The sequence below is a fragment of the Pipistrellus kuhlii genome, unplaced genomic scaffold (genome assembly GCF_014108245.1).
Source record: "Pipistrellus kuhlii isolate mPipKuh1 unplaced genomic scaffold, mPipKuh1.p scaffold_m20_p_14, whole genome shotgun sequence".
NCBI classification, from domain to species: Eukaryota; Metazoa; Chordata; class Mammalia; order Chiroptera; family Vespertilionidae; genus Pipistrellus; species Pipistrellus kuhlii.
Genome location: NW_023425449.1, coordinates 43457934 through 43477165, shown reverse-complemented (window position 1 = coordinate 43477165; position 19232 = coordinate 43457934). Strand labels below are relative to the sequence as shown.

The window sequence follows — 19232 nt, the reverse complement described above, 5'->3', positions numbered from 1 at the left end:
CCTCCCCCTGCAATGCACACTGCCCCATAGGACAGCCCTCCGACCGGCTCTCAGCTCCCTTTAATGATGCGTATAATGAATGGGTGTGTTTAGTATAACCTATGTTTTCCTAAGCAATGCATAATAGCTGTAGAAGATTCTGGCTAGCCAGATAAAGCATCTGCTGGATGCGGACCTGGCCTAAGTTCCACACCTGGCTCGGCTCTTCTCGCTGCAAAAGCCTATTCCAAGTCCAGGTGGCTGGTCTCCTATCCTGAAGTTTGCTGCCAACAACACCTACAACAGACTCATCCACAATGGAATTCCAGAGCCCCACCTTCGCCCTGAATCTGAAGTACAACCACTGTGGGCAGGGCCTGGTCATGTGCTCCGCATTTTTGCAAAACTACTCAGGTGATTTTCCACAGACCGAGGCTCGGAGGCTCTGCTCCGATTCCAGAGCTCACTTCAGAGCGAGGATGGGCAGTCCCGGCCTCAGTGCGGGTGCAGGCTGAGAGCCTGTGGGGGACGAACACTCGCCCCCGACACCCAGACCCCCTGACCGGAGCCTGCAGTGTAAGCGAATCCCAGGGGCTTCTGCCACATGAACTGTTTCAGATGCTCTGCTGTATCCCCTGGGAAAGTTTACAACCTACCCATACCTGGGCCCACCCAAAGATGGAGGAGGTTGGCCAAGGCCACGGGCTCTCAACAAGCTTCCCAAGCTATTGCTATGGACAGCAGAACAGAGGGCCACTGAATTCGAAATTCCAGCTTTTTTCTACTTTGAGTAACTTTTATGTTTCAATTAGAGTTGACCTACAATATTGCATTTGTTTCAGGTGTGCACCCCTGTGATCAGATATTATATAACTTACTAAGTGATGACCTCAATAAATCAAGCACCCACCTGGTACTGCACATAGTTATTGCAATATTCTTGGCTCTATGTCCTGTGCTGTATTTTACATCCTGTGGGTATTTTACATCCTATTTTGTAGCTACCAACTTGTACTTCTTAATCCTTTCACCTTTTCACCCATCCCTAAATTCCAGCTTCTTTTTTTTTTTTTTTCAATCTTTAGTGTTCAGATTACTACAGATGTTCCTCTCCTCCCCTCCCTCCCTCCCAGCTCCCTTCCACCTGGTTCCCACCCCACCCCAGGCCCTTCACCCCCACTGTCCTCATCCCTAGGTGTAAGATCTTGACTTAAATTGGCCTCTGTAGTCTTGCCCAGGCCTGAGGACCACTTAGAGTACTTTTAAGGGACAACAGACTCTGGAGACAAACAAGTTCAAATTCACAGCTTCAAGGTTTGTCTTCCCCTTAAATCTAGGCAAGCAGGCAGGACCCCTTCCCATCCTCGGATCGCCCCGCCCTCCTGGTAGCTCCGCCCCTCTTTGGTAGCCCCTCCCCTCTCGTGTAGCCCCGCCCCCGGTGACGTGCCGCCCGGGCCCGGCTCATGCGCATTTGCGCCCGCGCCTCCGGCCGCTCCTCCCGGCGCTGTCATTCTCCGCGGCGCGGCGCCCGGTGCGGACTGCGGCGCCCGCGGCCCCGCGCCCGCCCCCTGCCCGCCCCTCGCCCGCCCGGGCCTCCCGGCCGCCCGGCGAGCTCGCGATGTGACGAGCCTGGCAGCGGGCAGGCGGCCCTGCGAGCAGCAGCCGCGCTTCAGCTTCTGTCCGGCCGCGTCCCCCGCGGAGGAGCCGCGATCCCCTCGGAGCAGGAGACGCCGCACACCCGGGGCTCGGAGCGCGCCCCCCGGGCCCGGTGCCGCCGCCGCCGCCGGGCCCCGCGGAGCCGAGGCGGCGGGTGCGGAGCGGGGCGGCCGGCCGCGCAGCCCAGCGCGGTCCCCGGGAAGGCGCCCGCTCGCCGCGGCCCCGCGAGTTGACTGCAGTTTCCGAAGTTGGAGGGCGCCGTGCGGAGGCGAGGTCGGTGGTTACCATCTTCGCGGCGTGGGAAGCTGGGGCGGCATCTCTGGTTCGCCGGCGCCGGCGGGGAGGTCCGGGTGCCAGCCGCGGGCACACGCGCGGGAGGGCGCGGCGCGGCGGCCGTGCCAGCTGGACACGTGCGGCGCGAGGACAGGTGCTGGCGGGCACCGCGCCCGCCGCCCGGGCACGTCCCCGGCCTCTCCGCGGTGTGTGCGGGGGAGGGCGCCGGGGCCGGTCCCCTCTGTCCTCAGTCCCGGTCCCCGGAGCCTCCTGTGACATCCCTGGCGCCCTGGGTCCCTGGGGATGGGAGCTCAGCCTCGGTCTTCCCGCGCGCCCCACTTCTCTCCTCCCCTGGGCGGCAGAAGTTCCAAGGTCTCCGGAACAGCCCAGGTTTTTCAGGGGAAGACAACTTGCCTGTCAGCCCCGGCGTTTTGTGCTGTGAGGCGATGGCAGGGGCAGTCCGCTGTGCTGTGTGATTGCATGCACTTTGAGAATGGGAGCGGGTCTGCAGGAGCAGCACACAGAGGACACTGGGCTTCTCTGACGTCCTCCCTCTTATGTGAGCCTCCGCGGGCAGCAGCTGTGCCTGCTCTGAGGTCCGGTTTAATGGAAACCCTGACAGACACTCAGCGGCTCTCAGGGTGACATGTCTTCCCCTGACAGGGAGCGAGCGAGCAGAAACCCAGCACATTTTTCAGGGCAGCCCCAGGGCTGAGACAGAGTCGTGTTTTAAAACACCACGCACTGCCAGAGCCCACCGAGGCCTGGGCACTCCCCTTTGTTTTAGAGATAGTGGACATGGGTCCTGCCAGGCAAGCGTGCATCTGAAAGTTAAGACTGATAAGTAAGGGCTTAATTATCCTAATAAACAAAGAGCGTGATGTACAGGAAGCTGCCTGTGCACTTGGAAAGATAGACTTTTTTAAACCTCTCTTTCTCATCTCTTCCCTGGAGATTCCTTCTAAGCATCATTGATCTGCATCATTGATGTTTACTATGTTTGGAGTTGATCAAATTTGTAAAAGGATACGCTGAAGTACCATAGAGTACTGTGGTGACTAAGACAGTGAGTATTAGAAATAAGGAGACTATTCAGATTATTTAATGTAGTAGTCATTAGTTTAACCAAACAGCATTAATACTTCCCTAATATCTATCTATTAATATCTATCTACCTACCCACCTATCTATAGTTGTTGTTTTTTTTAATTTGGACTTATAATTCTTTAAATAAAAACTCATGGGTACATTTTAATGTAAGACTTATTTGGGTAATCTGTAGAAAAAGCAGCACACTTATTTATGGTATTCCAGCACAGAACAAGATGAACTAGTTATAGGTGCCTCATTTAAAAACATATAGTTTCTTTGAAGAGTTCTAAGAAAATATACAAAATGTTACTATTTCAAAGGTTGAAAAGTTGGTCTAGTCAACACACCGTGGTTGTGAGACCACCCATGGCGTATCCCTGAAAGAGAGGCACCGGGATTGGGGTCCCGGGCAGGCCGACCCCCACACACCCGCATTGTGATGGGGAGGACGGAGCGGAGCGGGTACCCACACTCTGCCTCAGAGTCCTCGTCTGTGAAACGGGATGACAGCAGCTCCTCCCTCATTGACGTGGGTGAGGATCCGGCGCGTTACGGATGTGAAGCTGCTGAACCAGTGTCTGGCCCATGAAACGGGTAGAGCGGTTCGTCTTCAGAGAGGAAATGGGCACCTGGACGGCACTGAGTGATAGCTGACGCAGGTGAACAGTCAGTTCACGTGTGTAACCGGGGGAGGTAGAAGCATTTAATACACACCTCCTGGGGATGCAGACCGGCTGGGGCCTGACGCGCTGTCTCCCACAATTCTCCTCCGAGGAGGTGACCCCGTGTCCGCTTTAGAGATGGGGAAACAGAAGCTCAGGAGGCCAAGCAGTAGAACTCAGAGAGGGGATCTTAGCCCGCTTCTCGTCGTTCAAACCCTGTTCTAAAGCTGCTGCCTCCATCGCCCCTCCTCCATCCTCGCAAGAACATAATGAAATAAGTGCAATATTACCTTCAGTTTACAGAGGAGGACATTGAGGCTGCACAGTAAAGTATGCAAAGTGCTGCCGAAACCGGTTTGGCTCAGTGGATAGAGCGTCGGCCTGCAGACTGGAAGGTCCCAGGTTCGATTCCGGTCAAGGGCATGTACCTTGGTTGCAGACACATCCCCAGGAGGGGGTGTGCAAGAGGCAGCTGATCGATGATTCTCTCTCATCGATGTTTCTAACTCTATCCCTCTCTCTTCCTCTCTGTAAAAAAAATCAATAAAATATATTTTTTTAAAAAATAAAGTATGCAAAGTGCTAAACAGCAATCACAGTCTCGTTCTCCGCGACGGGATCTTTGCTGTTATCCTAATTAATATTTAGTAACTCGCCCGTCACAGGTGAGCGCAGTGCCAGCAGGTGCGGGGCGCTCCCTGCAGCGTGGAGTGACTCTGTGGCTTTTTACTTCCTTCTCGGTCTGTGGGGCAAGTCGAGAAAAGAAAACGGGTATGAGGCTGCGACTCCCGGCGGCGGATGGGGCCCTGGCTGGTTTCCTGCCTGCAGCTGGCTTCCTGGCTGCGCGGGTCCAGGTGGGCTAAACCGTGATGGAAGCAGCGGTGCACCCACAGCCATGTCTCCAGGCAGACCGAGAGCCTGGCACGGTGCCGCGCACAGTGCCGTGTGTTCAGAACGGAGGTGGCTGTGCCCCCCTCCCTCTTCAATAAGCTTCCTCTCGGCCTCTGCACCTGGCCTGGGAGCAGCGCCAGGCCCCAGGGAGCACTGAGGTGTCGGAACTGGTCACAGCCCGCGGGCCGTCCCCCCTGAGCACCGGCTGGGCCTGCTGGGCAGCCCGCGCTCCGTGGCTTTCTCCCGTGACCATCGCATCCCTCACGAGGTTCTGGCGCTCGGTAGACACCGCCTCTCTTTGCTAGGCATGGGCATGAATTGCTGTGCGAGGCACATGGCATCAGACCCCTCTCAGGCTGATCTAGTATTAATGACCCCTCGGAACTGATGCCACCCACCCCTGGGGCTACTTCCAGAGAGGCTCCCAGCGGCTTTCTCTGCCAAAAACCAGAACGCCGAGCTGGCTGCAGTGGGCGATACGGTGTCACAGGCTTGAAAGCAGCTAAGATAAGGTGACCAGACGTCCCGCTTTTGGCGGGGCAGTCCCGATTTTCAACGATTTGTCCCGCGTCCCGCAGCCTTTTAAAAAAGTCCCAATTTAAAAAAACAAAATAACGGGACTTTTTAAAAACGCCGCGAGATGCGGGACAAATTGTTGAAAATCGGTACTGCCCCGCCAAAAGCGGGGACGTCTGGTCACCTTAAGCTAAGGGAGTAGCCCTCACACGTTCTCATCACAAGAACAGAGACGCTGTCCCTGCGTGGATGTTAGTTACCTAGACTTGTGGTGGTGGTGCCTTCTCAGCAGATACAAGATCGAAACATCAGGTTGCACACCTTAGATTAATATACGAATAATAAAATACCAGTTATATCTCAATATAAAACAAAAGACAGCTCTGTGGGAGGGAGCTCAGGGGAGGCCTCCGTGTGCTGGGGCCGCAGGGGCGCCCAGGACCCAGGCTGATGCCGCCGAGGCCCACAGCTCTCTGCTCGCCCCTTCTTTCCGGAGTTCGCATCCCCTTTTCCTCGGTCAGACTGAGGTTCAGAGGCTCCCCTGTTCCGGGTGGTTCTGCAGTGAAATCTCCCCCAGGCCCCTGGGTCACTGCAGCCAGACCCACACTGACGCTCAACCAGCTCCTCGGAATGTCCGTGCGGCTCTGTGCTCTTTCTGGTCTGGTCCTCTCCCCGCTGGCTTCTCTGGGGACCCCCCAGACCCCCACTTCCTCTCCCCGGCACCGCTTCCTCTGGCGTCCGCATGGACCGGAGCGCCGGCTGCTCTTCGCGTGGACACAGATGCTCACCTCGCTCACTCTCTCCCCCACCACCTACAACTCTGAATTGTCTGCATCTGAGCTCAGGGAGTCGGGAGCTGACATCCCTGAGACAGCTCTGGGCCACGGTGTGTGGGGGTGTGTGGATGGGGGTGCTGTATACAGGTTTCTGTTTGTACAGGCAAGCCGTTCCTGTGCCTGCGGCAGCCGTCCCTCAGGCCGGGCGCTGTGAGCCCGAGAGCACAGGGTGGGAGAGGGGCAGGCAGCTCCGAGGGTGACTTACTGCCGCCCATCCAGGCCTCCCCGGCTGTGCCCGGATAGGAACGGGAGTGGCCGCTGACATGGGACTCACCCGCCCGCTGTCCTGCTGAGAACTCTGCTTCAGCATTCACTTTAAAAATTAATTCTCGGAGTGAACCTTGCATAGCAGTTACTTTATTGTCCTCTTTCGCAAAAGTGGAAACTGAGGCCCAGAAAGGTCAGCACACGTGTGCAAGTCACACTAGTGGGTGTGGAGCTGAGGGCGGAGTCGGGGCTGTCCCAGAGCCCTCGGCCCCTTACACAGCATCTGCTGCCTCCGTGAACTGTTCCCGGGTGTCCTGCGTTGTGCTTCTAAGTGGTCCCACACTGTCTCAGTCCCTGCATTCCCTGGGGCAGGGCTGTGCCCTCCGGCCTGCCCATGCCAGCAGCTGGCACTGGCTGTCATTGCTCGTCTCTGTGGAGGAAGAGTTTAAGCTCAGTCCACGCCGTGAGCTCAGAGAAGAACCCAGCGGTGCTTGTTGTGAAATAGGAAGCCCGGAGCCGGTGGCCGGTCCCGGGACACCCCGAGGGCCGCGTTAACTTCTCCGTGTATCTGGGTTTGCGTCATCCTCCTTAGGGGAAAGGAGAAGTGCAGAGGCCTGAGATTTTCTCCAGTGACTGAAGAAAGGGGGGTTGTGCCACCAGCAGTGTCCTGAGGCATTCCAGGGAGACCCAGGCCGTTGCCGTAAATGAGCGCCCCCGTCCGGCAGGTAAGGCTCAGGGTGTGGCCGGGACGGGAGCCTCAGACCTGGGCAGCGGTGCCCCCCTCTGACCACAGGCAGGCACAGAGTCTGAAACCCACCGGAAATGCTCTCAAAACCCGGTCCTGAGCTCCACACCCCAACTTTTATTTTGATTTTGCTCAGGAGCCAATTTCATTCAGTAAGTGATTGCTATCCCAGGGTTTGAGCTACTGTTGCTTGATTGTTATCCTATTTTAGCGTATCTTGTCATGCCTCCTGCATTCGCCTTCCTCGGTTCTTTTAGGACTGCAGAGTGACTGCTTAGGGGGAATCCGTATTCTAATTGTGGGCTGTACTCAGGGAGGCTGGCCTACTGGGAGCCTTTTCCGTAAAATGCAGAGCCCTGGGAACCTTATGGAGTAGCCGAGTTTTTTAAAAAAAATGTTCTATTTGATCAGCAGCAGTTTTGCATGTTCCTCTCTGATCAGCCGCGTTCTCGGGCGTCTGGTCCCGCCGTGTTTGTGACGAGATTACCACGTTCACTCCCTGGGCTCCATCCAGCCCTTCTCCCCGCAGTGCTCCCCCTGCGTGCCCGCTGGTCACCGCTGCCCACACTGGCGGTACCCTGACGGCAGCTCCCGCTGTAAGTCAGAGTCAGTACAGCCGCACACCAATCTGTTTCATTAACAAAGACTCCAGTCTGGACCATGGCTGCCCTCAGGACACCGCCACCTCCCCATCCCCTGTGGGAGCTGCGAGCCGAGGGCCTCACTGTTCTCCCCACACCTGCCACCTGCCCAGGGGCGGCCTCTGCTCCCTCCTGTCCTCAGCCACCCGCCCGCAGTGCCGGGCAAACCAGGGGGAGTGCAGTGTCCTTTCTGCCCGCACCAGGTCCCTACCCACCTGGCAGGTCTGCCACGGGCCTGCTGCTGGGCGAGGCGGCCTAGACAGGAAGGCCCTCCCCTGGAGGGGAAGAGACCAGAGCTGGTGGGCACCAGGGCCGGAAGTGCTGGCTCTGCCGGGTCCCTGGCCCCAAGGGGCTCTCCCTGAGGCCTGTGGGTGCTGAGGGTGGAAGGTGGGTTGGAGGGGAGGGGAGGGGTGCAGGCAGCGATGGGAGTGGCTGGCGGGCACTGTTCTTACCCAGGGGGCGAGTGCAGTGGCGGGCAGGTGCCAGAGAGGGCGCTGACCAGGACGGCTGGTCCATGTGGCTGATGCTCCTGGCTGGAGGTGCAGAGCGAGGCTGCAACCACCTCAGGAAGGGGCGTCGATGGTTGTCCTTCTAGAACGGTCACGCTGGGTGTTTGGTAGAGAATGGGGTTGGGGGCGGGGTGGGGGGGGGGCGGAAGAGAGAAGCCTGCGGGAAGCTGTTGAAGCCCATGCAGGGTTAAGGTCTGAACTCACACTGGAGGGTGGCAAAGGGAGAGGGAGGTGGCCACTTTCGGGGGACCCCCAGGCCTCTGCCTTGAGGGTTAGACGGACAGAGGGGCCCTGGGTCCTGGAGGCAGACACAGAGGCGGCCCGGTTCGCAGGGGAAGATGGTGAATTCACCTGCTGATGCGTGGACGGGGCGCCTGGGCTGAGCCGGGCCGTGGCACAGCCTGTGGCTCTGGAACTCGGGACCCAGGCCGAGCGGAAACGGGGCGCTTGGGGGTGCTGCTGAGAGGTGCCGGGGAGCACGTGTGGCGAAAGGACATGGGACGGTCACGTTCACTGAGGGGGCTCTGCCAGGTGTGTGGACGCCGAGCAGGAGCCGAGGCAGAGCAGCTCTGGGCTGGAAGCCGGCGCGGGGAGGGCGGGGGTGGAGTGACAGGCCGGGCACAGGGGAGGGCTGGCTGCTCCCTCGCTTTGTCCCCACGGGGGATGGCTGTTTCTCCGGTGGCTTTCCGTGCCTGAGACCGTGTGGAAGGAGGGAGGGAGGGGGGAAAGGAAAGGAGTGAGCAAGACCGTCATGAGTGGAGGGCCATCCTGGGACTCAAGCTGCTTATAGGACAGAATTGCCATTTCTTGTTTTTCACACTCATTTTTTCTCTCTTACGGAGAAAAGCGGGTAGAATGCAGGCGTCCCTCCTCGGGGCCCCACATGCTTGGTTCTCCGGAGCCGGCACATCTCACTGCCTGCGCACATGCGCCCCCGAGAGGGGTATTTGGACGTTTATGGAAACCAGGCTTTCCCCAGGCCACAGCATCCGAGGAGGTTTGGACCTTGGAACCAATCCCTTTGTAGTTACTAGTGCGCGTCTTGGCCCGTTGGTGTATCGGGGGTAGATTGAGTGCAGTTTCCTATCGTTTTCACTGCCTTAAAAAGCGGCCTTGTGATGTTACAGACAGACTGCGCGTGGGGCTGAGTTCTGGTTGACACCGTGCCTCTCAGTCCTGGCCCACCCTGTCCTTTCATGGGACCCAGGGAGCTGAGGGGGGTTCAGGGGACTGCGCAGAGACTCAGCGGAGCGGCCGAGCTCCTGGGACCCCCGACGGACTTGTGACTTCGCGTGCGGGGTCTTGCCACCCCACCGCAAGGCCTGTGTCTGCCTGAACACCAGGGAGTGGAATATTTCAGAGACTTTTAGATGGGTCTGCTCGGAGCATCAGCATCTACCTGTGACGGGCCACAGGTTACTTATGCAAATGTCTGTGATTAAGTCAGACGGGGGGGGGGCCATCTTCTCACAAATGAGCATCTTATTTTTGTCATTATCTTAAAAGCTTTAAAAAAAAAAAAAGCGTCTGAGTTATCAAATAAAAGGATTGCGTATTCTGAACTGCAAAATTACCGCAGCTAAACTTGTTGTTTGTGCTACAGGAAAATTGATTTTTTAGTTGTGATGGGTGCGTGAGAAGCATGCTGTGTGCAAGTGTGTGTGTGCGTGCATGTGAAATAAAAACCAGCCCCATCAAGTTGAATCTATTGGCTCTCCTTTTATGATATTATTCTCCAATTCTCCAAATACGTTAAGTGGTGGAGCTTGCTTTATCTTGCCAAACCAGCTATCATGTTACCCACTTAATGCCAACGAGTTCAAGCAGTTGCCTTTTTCTTAAGCAGTGCAAAGCGATACAGGCAAATTGGGAGGGTTTATTTTAGTTTTATAACTTGTGTTTGGCTCCTGATATTCTATAATTATGATTTAAGTAACGTTGCTACTGTTGAAGCAGAGATTAGCTGTTCATATACAGAAGTATTAGAAGCATGAAATGTAACATGAGTTTTATGACTGAAAAGCTTATGATGCTACATTTTATTTATTTTAAGTTCATCTTTTGCTTCTTTATTTTTATGTTATATTTATTTCACACACAAAAAACACCCGCGAGCCTTACTAACTGGGGGTTTCCAGATGAAAGCAATTCCTAGCGAGTGGCAACATGCTGGTACCCAGCGCCCATCCCTACACCTCAATTTCAAGCTTCGTGGTGCCAGTTATGCATTTTAGCTTCATTGGGAAAATTTGAACCCACAAGGGCTTATGCATTTGTGACATTCAGTGGTTTGGCTTTTTGTTATTAGTGCTGACTTTTTAAAGTAATCACACATTTTTTACAGTTTTTTGAAAATGTTAGCGAACCATCCGAGCTGTAGTAATTACTACATTTACACGTGGTATAGTGTGGTGGCCTCGCGCCGTGTGGCTGGGAGATCACAATGTAGGTGTATGCAATTGAAATAACAATATAAAGTAATGTGGTATTTTAGATATGATTTTGGATTTATAATAATATGTGGAGAAACTCCAATGAAGTGAAATGAAAATTAATTTGGTCATTTCATGCCTCATGTGTCCGCATTTCACACAAAAGCAAACATGAGCATCCAGGGCTCCGTGGTGTTCGGTGGAGGCTCACTGTGCTGACAGTCCTCTCAAGATGAATACCTGAGCTGCATTTCCTGCTAACCTGTCCTCGAGTGTGTATTTTAATATTATGTGGTAGGAGTTCTCACTTTCTAAAAAGATTAATTAAATGGCCTTTTTTCTTCCTATTGGAGTTTCTTCAGACATTTTTGTGGTGTGTGTACTTGACATGAGAGGATGTCTAAATTAGTCATCTAATTTGAATATCATAATTATGTGTGCAGTGAGGGCTTGATTGACTAGGGAGCGTTTGCATTTTAGCTCTTAGTGGATTTGGGAATTACATGCTTCATATTTCAGAGTCCAAAACCTGCTTCTGTTTACCGATAGGCACACGGAGACAAATGTAATCATTTTAACAAAAGAATTTAAAAAGATATGCTCCCTTTTCCAGGGTTAGGAGTTGGCACATAGCTGTCTACTGAAGAGTTTTCTTCCATGTAACAGATCGGTAAGAAATGAAGAAATCCCCGGAAGCTAGCATGGTGTCGCTTGTAGTGCCCAAATGGTTGGTGTTGAGATTAGAAATATATGCCTTTGTTTTTCTTTTCTTTTTAAAAATTTTTATTATTTTTAAAATATATTTCTATTGATTTCAGAGAGGAAGGGAGGGTGAGGAAGGGAGGGGGAGAAATAGATGGAAACATCAATGATGAGAGAGAATCATTGACCGACAGCCTCCTTCATGCCCCCAACTGGGAATTTAGCCCTCAACCCAGGCATGTGCCCTGGACTGGAGTCAAACCCAGGACCCTTCAGTCTGCAGGCTGATGCTCTATGCACTGAGCCAAACCAGCTAGGGCTACTCCTTTGTTTTTCTAAATAAAAAATAAAGATGCTTTGGAGTAAAGTATTATGAATCTTGATAGACATTTAGACATCTGGATAGTGCCAGGAATATGTTCTCTTGCTTTATTATATGACTGCAGGCCCAGTGCATGAATTCATGCATGGGTAGGGTCCCTCGCAGCTGCCAGCTGGGGTTGCTGCCACCAGCTGGGTCGGGACTGGCCAGGGGGAGGGGCCGCAGGCGGTTGACCGGCTAGCCCCACCCCCTAGCTGAACTCCTGGTTGATCTCTCAGTTGAGGGGACAATTGACATATTAGGCTTTTATTATATAGAATAGTCACTCTGCCCAAAATATACTTCTTGAACTTTAACCTCAGTGTGAAATGCTCAATATTGCCAAAGTAGAATTGAAACCAACAGTATGGAGTCTTGGGAAAAGCATGCAATATGAGTAACCACCTTTCAGGCTCTGGGCTGGGGCGTCTGAAACAGGGTTGCTCAACGCGATGGCTGCAGGGGAAAACGAAACGCTGAAGTGTTCAGCTGATGCTGAGCGTAATGCTTTCTGCCTCCACAGTCGTCCTTAACCTTCCCAGTGGGCCGGGTTATTTGCTCACAGTAGCAGGTCAGGAACTGAATTATTAGAGAGCTTTTCTTTTAACAAATATTCAATAGCATTTTCCGGCTTGTCCTCCGGGATGCAACTCATAGCAATAGCCCAGTGTTCCCTCTGCTGTCTGGCAGCCCTGGGCTGCTTGCACGCAGCCCCGCCTTCTCTTATGTATTTCCCCAGCTCCTCTCCTCACCATGGTCAGCCTTGGCGAGAACGGGCTTTGTGCATGTTCACAGTGACAAGGAGAAGGAACCGGTTTCTCCCTGCAGCTCTCCTGGTCACGTGCCAAGGCCTGTGGTCACAGAGTCACCCCTCGCTAGTCGTACGCTTTCCCTTTCCCGGTGTCCTCCCTGGCTTCCGGGAGCGGAACAAGGCCTCGCTGAGATGTGCGCCCATCCGTTAGGTTCCATCTGCCTTACACTCCCTGCAGAGCTGTGGTTCCCAGCCAGGGCGACTGTGCCCCAGGGATGCAGGGCCCTGTCTGCAGGCATCTTTGGGGGTCACAGCTGGGGAGGGGGGTCAGCTGGCAACCGGTGGGGGAGGCAGGGGTGCTGCTTTCATTCTGTGCAGAACAGCCCCCGGGGAAGAGGCGGCCCCCAGGGCTGAGGGTGAGAAGCCTGACCCAGAAGGCAGGGAATGCCGGTTAGGTTTGCTGTCTACTGTTTAAGTAAATGGCGATATGACAGGTGACCCTGGTGAGGAAATCATTGCATTCGATGCATTCACTTATTGAATGCCTACTAGGTCCTGAATCCATGATAGTGAAGTCTGTGGCATAACCCCAGAGCCCAGGAGTTTGCACTCTCTGCAAGATGATTGGAAAATCAAATACTGCTGCTTGGTACAATAAACCCTTTGAGAACTCAGCTTTTAGAAAGATAACAGGTAATTAGCGGGCCTGCATGGTGTGTTACATAGAAATTACTGAGATTTCATTGGCTAGACGGGGGACTATCTGAAAGAAATCATGCGCTCTGTTTAGATGTGATATTAGTCATTTGTGGGTGAAATTGCTCATTTTTCTTGTAATCGTTAATCGGTCCCATCTCTTGCCCACCGCCTCATTTCCAATGGTATTAATTTGATATGTCAGGAAAATGCCAGGCGGTGTTGACAACTAGGCACTACTTTAGAAATTTAGGATATTCATTTCTTCTAACATCTTCATTGAGGTGTAATTTACATGCCATGGGTCTCCCGCTTTAAGTGTATAATTCCATCTGTCTCACACTCTCTTTAGAGCTGTGGCTCTAATGTGATTTTTAGTAAACGTACAGAACTGGGGAACTATCAGCACAATCCAGCCATAGGATTTTCCCCCCAAAAGATCCGCTGTACCCATGTGTATGCCCACAGGCAGCCTGGCCACACTGACTCTCCTGTCTTTTTCTCCGTTATGTCTACACTAGAGGAATGGTGCACAAAATTCAAGCATGGTGGTGGTGGTGGGGGTGGAATCCCTCAGCCCAGCCTTCATCCTCTTGCAATCTGGGACCCTTTGGGATGTCGGGCCTAAACCAGCAGTTGGACATCCTTCTCTCAATCCAGATGCTGCATGCACCAGTGACCAAACTTTTCATGCAGGTGATAGGCATCTTGCTGTTGTGTAGGCAGCTACATTATTTTGCCCTGATTATAAAAAGTAGTGCATAACATGATCCTTCTGGGGCAGTAGTGCCATCTTCCCCATCTTATGGGTGAAAAAAACTGAAGGATAGAGAAGTTAAGTAATTGGCTTTGTCACACAGGTGTAAGAGTCAGAATCAGGGCTGACCCCAAAGTGTGCAAGCCAGAGTCCATGCCTGTCATCACTGCATCATCCTGTTTTTTCAGTGTCAGAGTAGCCTTGCCAGGTTTTAATTGTTTAATCCAAGAGACTGTTCCCATTATATAGGGTAAGGCCCCTAGGCCTGGCTGGTGATCAGGACCCAGGCGAGATGATTGGGGGGTCCCAGCTGGCACCTGCCTTGGCTGGTGCCCTGGGGTTACCCACTGGCCGGCCCCTGCCAGTAGTCAGTGTGCATCATAGCGACCGGTCATTCTGCCATTCGCTCGATTTGCTTATTAGGGTTTTATTATATAGAATTTCTGTCACTATAGATCTCCTTTTAGAAAACCTGTGGACATTTCATTTGGAACATTTAATTTTACGCTTAAGTGTAGTTAGCTGCCTTCTTTCTGAAGCTCAGCACCACGGTCACAGTTGCCATGTAGCCTGAGCCACAGCCACGCTGCAGTGAGGCGTGGGCCCCGGGAGCTGCTGGAGCCACAGGGTGGGTCAGCAGGACGCGAAGAGGAGGGAGGCCACGGGGTTACGGCAGCATCGGGGCCACGTGTCGTGAGCGGCACAGGAAACTCATTCTCTGCTTTGTCTTGCTTTGTTGCCGATGAATCTGTGCACCGAGATAAACTTACAGGAAAGAGTGAGAAGCAGAGGCCGGGCGAACGCCTGCCTGATGTGGGGAGAGAATAGACGATTAAAGAGAGTGTTTTCCTGTCCAGGGATTGTGCCAGCTCAGCAGCCCCTCAGTCAAAGCAAACCCTTTGGGCCAAATGTCTGAGAATTCAGCTCAGAAAGGTGATAGGTGTGTTCACTGGACATTCGGGAACACTCCCGCGGGTTCAGGGAACAGCCGTTTCTGTGGCGAAGGAGATGAACCCTCACATTTGATTGGACAGAAAAAGACCAAATAACCTCATGTCCGTTCAGGTCTGTTTTTTGGAGCAAATTTATTTGTTATCAAAGGAACGAAGAAACTCTGTTTTCAGGAAGTTTTGCATTTCAAAATTGTGGATAAAGGTTTGTGAGCCAGTTTATCCCAAGATATTTCATTTCTAATAATTGTGCCATCCTCTTCCTGGCTCCTATCCTCTGCCCTCCAGCCTCCTCTGCCTCTCCTCACCTCCCCACTCCCCCTACACACTTCATACAACTTAGCCATCGATCACTTGTCTTTCTTTCACACCATTCACTTCCCATCCGACTTCACAAATGCCAGGCCTGCTGTCCCATCTGGGTGGAGGAGGCAGGTGTGGTTGATGGCCCCGGCCCCATGCCCTGTGGTTGTGGTTTCACCTGCTCACCTCCTCCGGCCCCGAGGCCCAGGGCCCCCAGAGACGGAAATAATTTTGGGTCAAAAAGATGTCCTGAAGCCCAGCTGGTGTGGCTCAGTGGCTGAGCATCATCCCATGTGCCAGGAGGTCACCAGTTTGATTGCCAGTTGGGAGCACATGCCCAGTTTTGATCCCTAGTAAGGGGAGTGCAGGAGGCAGCTGATTGTGCCATCAGTGTTTCTCTCTCTCTCTCTCTCTCTCTCTCTCTCTCTCTCTCTCTCTCCCTCCCTCCCTCCATCTCTCCAAAATCAATAAAAACATATTTTAAAAAATTAAAGTAAAAAAAGGTGCCCTTGAAGAAAATTCTTACGGTAACGATGGTAACCCCAAACACATGTGTAATAACCTATACACCCATCTCACAAAACCATAGGCTGTGAGACTGAGCAGCTACAGGAAGAGATAAGAACCAAGGCAGGGAATCCATGAGAGTAAAGTCTCTTGAGATGAAGATATTTAGAATTCAAGAAAGATAAGGACATGCAGAAAACAGCACGGGCTCACAAATTAGAAGCAGGACACCCATCAAAGCAAGACGTTTCAGACTTGTTCCAAACGGTTAAAGAAAGTCAGCATGATTGCCTTCTATAATCTGCCCAGTGGTAATTCAGCAAGCCTCCTTAGTCCTCGCCATACATTTCACCTCCCGGTTAAGTTTCAGATTCCTTGGGGGTACTCAGCAGACTGTAACTGGGGTCACCGGTGTTTGCTGGTTTCCACACACTCCGAAGCAGCTACACACCCATCGAGAAGGGGAATGCATGTTTCAGCCACGTGTGGGGTTCGCTTTTGTGTGCATGTGGGTGCTCACGCTCTTGGGCACTGTTCCTCAGGCAGAACACAGACAGGTCGGGGACCACGTGCCCGCAGGGAGACACCATGTCTGCAGATTGCGGGGAGCTGCAGAGCACATTGTGGCACCAGCATCCAAGGAAAAGGGTGCACTGCAGAGCACATTGTGGCACCAGGGTCCGAGGAAAAGGGTGCACTTTCAGGGACCCCAAGAAGTGCCGTAGCAGGCTGGGACCTCGCCAAGGCCGTGAGAATTCCTAAAGAGCGTGAGCCTGAAGTCAGCCAAGAGCAGGGGTGGGGGTTTGGATGCTTTAACGGGCACCTGGGTGCCGGTCCTGGGGCGACACTGAAAGTTCTTAATTGCTTCAAGGGGGACACCAACATTTCTGTCTAAAGACGTTGACCTGTTGCCATGGCCGTGGAGATCCAGGCCTTCATCTCGGGGGTCCAGGCCCCCTCCTGCCCCAGCCGCAGCGACAGTGCCCTCTCGGGTCTCCCAGCCTCCTCGCAAGCCTCGTTCTCTCTCCCAGCTCCCAGCTTGAAAGACGTGTGCTCGCCTTCTCTTGGCTTTGCACCTGTCTCCTCTCCACCAGTGTCTTCCTGAGTGTGCAGACATTTCTTCTGTGACCACATTTCCTGCTGACACCAGCAGGGCACGGAGGAAACGAGAAGGAACGTACAAAACGTACAGTGTACGTTCCTTCTCGTTTCCAGAGCCCCCATCCTCCGTGCCCTGCTGGTGTTTCCTCTGTGGGGGCTGGGGGGACCCCTCATCCCTATCCCCTGGGTCTCTCTCCCTCTGTCTCTCCAGCTGCCTTCCCAGCCCGGCTCTCCGTCCTGGCCCGGGAGCCCCTCCTGGCAGCGTGGATCCACAGTGATGCCAAGGCCCGCCCTCGTGACTGTGACTGACGTGCTCTGGGGGCCTTGGCCTTCATGGTTTTTGAAAACTTCCCGGCGATGCAGAACCACCGGTGTAGAGGTCATGACCCCTCCCCGCCATCTGCCGTGTAGACAGCGTGTCCTTGGGGAAGGAAGCAGAGGGAAATCAGAAGACGAAGGTGGGAAGAGATTGGGCAGCTTCCTCATCCCTCTGTTTGCTTCTGTCAGTGGCACCGACACCCTCTCGCTGGCATGGCACCCTCTCCCCCGTGGCCTGGGCTCCCATCCGTAGGTCCCAGGTGGTCAGGGTGGCCCTGTGCCCCCTCAGACGTACTTCTGTCGGGAGGGTCACGGCTGGGGAGCCATGCTCCTCCCTGTGGGCCGCCCAGCCTGCGTGGAAACGGGAAGATCTCCTGCAGAGTCAGAAAGCCCCTGTGGCTCCCGTGTCTTAGGAGTGAACATGGCCTTTCGCTCAAATCCACGGCCCGGACCCTCCCAGTTCAGGACCGAACCACGAATGCTCACTTCTGCCGGCTCTTCTGCTCCGAACGGAAGTTCAGTTTTGTTCCATAAAGGGAGCGGTGAGGCTGCTGGGGGAAACCCACATGCAGGGGACAGACTTGGCCTCCCAGGTCTCCCTGGATCTCCCTTTGCTTGTTTGCTTGTTTCCATGGAGAAGTGAAGAGTGTTAGGGTAGCTTCCCCCATCGTCCACAGACCTAGGAAACCGTGTGAGGCCTCTCAGAAAGTTAGGATGCTTTCAGCGGCCATGAATTATTTATTCCTTAAGAGCCTCTTGAACCAAGAGCTGCAGAAATGGCGTTGAGGAGGTGGCGGGGGGTTGGGAGGGAAAAGCACCCGGATAATTAGAAATCTTATTTAAAAGTTGCCTGAGAACACATGTGCTTGTCCTCCTCTGCAAGTGAGAGGAAGGTCCGGCTTTCTTTTCTTCTTTGGCTTTATTGATAGGACCCTGGGTGGATTTACCTGGAAGCCTTCATTCCCTCGGAGGGTGAGTGCTGTGGGCCTGACATCTAGGCAGCAGCTCGTGTCCGCTGGTGAGGGCACCGGGACAGAATGCGCAGGCTGCACTGTGTCCCCCACACTGGGGTCCCAGCTCCGGGGCGGCAGGCTCGCAGGGTCCTCGGCCTCTGTCCTTGTGCGCAGAGGGTGTCCCTGCTCTTCACCTCGGTGCGCGTGGTCTCGGTGTGTCCGGTCTCCCTCCCCTAAGGACACCTGTCGCCGTGAATGAGGGCCCACTTTGCCTCTATGACCCCTCTCCAAGTTCCCTCCCAGCCTGACATGAATGAATTTTGACAAAACAGGTTTCAGCTCTTACACTCCCTCCCCCTAGGGCAGTGGTCGGCAAACTGCAGCTCTCGAGCCACATGCGGCTCTTGGGCCTCTTGCGGCTCTTCCACAAAACACCACGTGCGGGTGTATACACACATGGTGATTGAAACTTCGTGGCCCATGCGCAGAAGTTGGTCTTTGGCTATGGAATTAAATGTCAATCGTCGTACTGTGGATATTTGGCTCTGTTGACTAATGAGTTTGCCGACCACTGGGCTGGGGAATATGTAGGGGGAAGAGCATGAAAAAAGGGAGAGAAGAAACTCTCCCAGCGCGGGTGTCCTCCGCCCTGCACGGCCACCCTCTGTCCGTCCCTGCGGGAGGCCCAGGAGGGGCATGGGTGGCATCACCCAGGCGCCAGCCCCACACTGGACTCAGCTGGGAGGTGCCTGACTCAGATGGGAGTGCTGTTTGGATGAGCTTCTTGGGTGGGGGGAGGTGGGGGACGGGGGCAGTAGGGGCAACAAGGGAGAGGGGGTGTCCCCTGAACCCAATGTCCCAGGGCAGGGGAATCACTGCTTCCCGGGGAGATTCTTACCTGCAGCTCCCATGGCCAGCCTCCATGGGGCTGCGTGTCCAGGGGCGGCTGTGCACAGGTTCCCAGGCCTCCATGGGGCTGCGTGTCCAGGGGCGGCTGTGCACAGGTTCCCAGGCCTCCGTGGGGCTGCGTTCCAGGGGGCGGCTGTGCATAAGTTCCCAGGCCTCCATGAGGCTGCATGTCCAGGGTTCACGGCTGTGGCTTCCCGGCCTCCATGGGGCTGCGTGTCCAGGGGCGGCTGTGCACAGGTTCCCAGGCCTCCGTGGGGCTGCGTTCCAGGGGGCGGCTGTGCATAATTTCCCAGGCCTCCATGAGGCTGCATGTCCAGGGTTCACGGCTGTGGCTTCCCGGCCTCCATGGGGCTGCGTGTCCAGGGGCGGCTGTGCACAGGTTCCCAGGCCTCCATGGGGCTGCGTGTCCAGGGGCGGCTGTGCACAGGTTCCCAGGTCTCCATGGGGCTGCGTGTCCAGGGGCGGCTGTGCATAAGTTCCCAGGC

General features: G+C 54.4%; 1 protein-coding gene across 1 annotated transcript in view; it reads left to right on the top strand.

The window, feature by feature from the left end:
• Nucleotides 1–1468: 1468 nt before the first annotated feature.
• The window catches only part of PAG1 (phosphoprotein membrane anchor with glycosphingolipid microdomains 1), an 85682-nt gene continuing 67918 nt past the window's right edge, over nucleotides 1469–19232 (top strand). The window contains exon 1 of the mRNA XM_036437294.2: nucleotides 1469–1908. The gene's annotated coding sequence lies outside the window, so the exon portion shown is untranslated. The remainder of the gene's footprint in view (nucleotides 1909–19232) is intronic.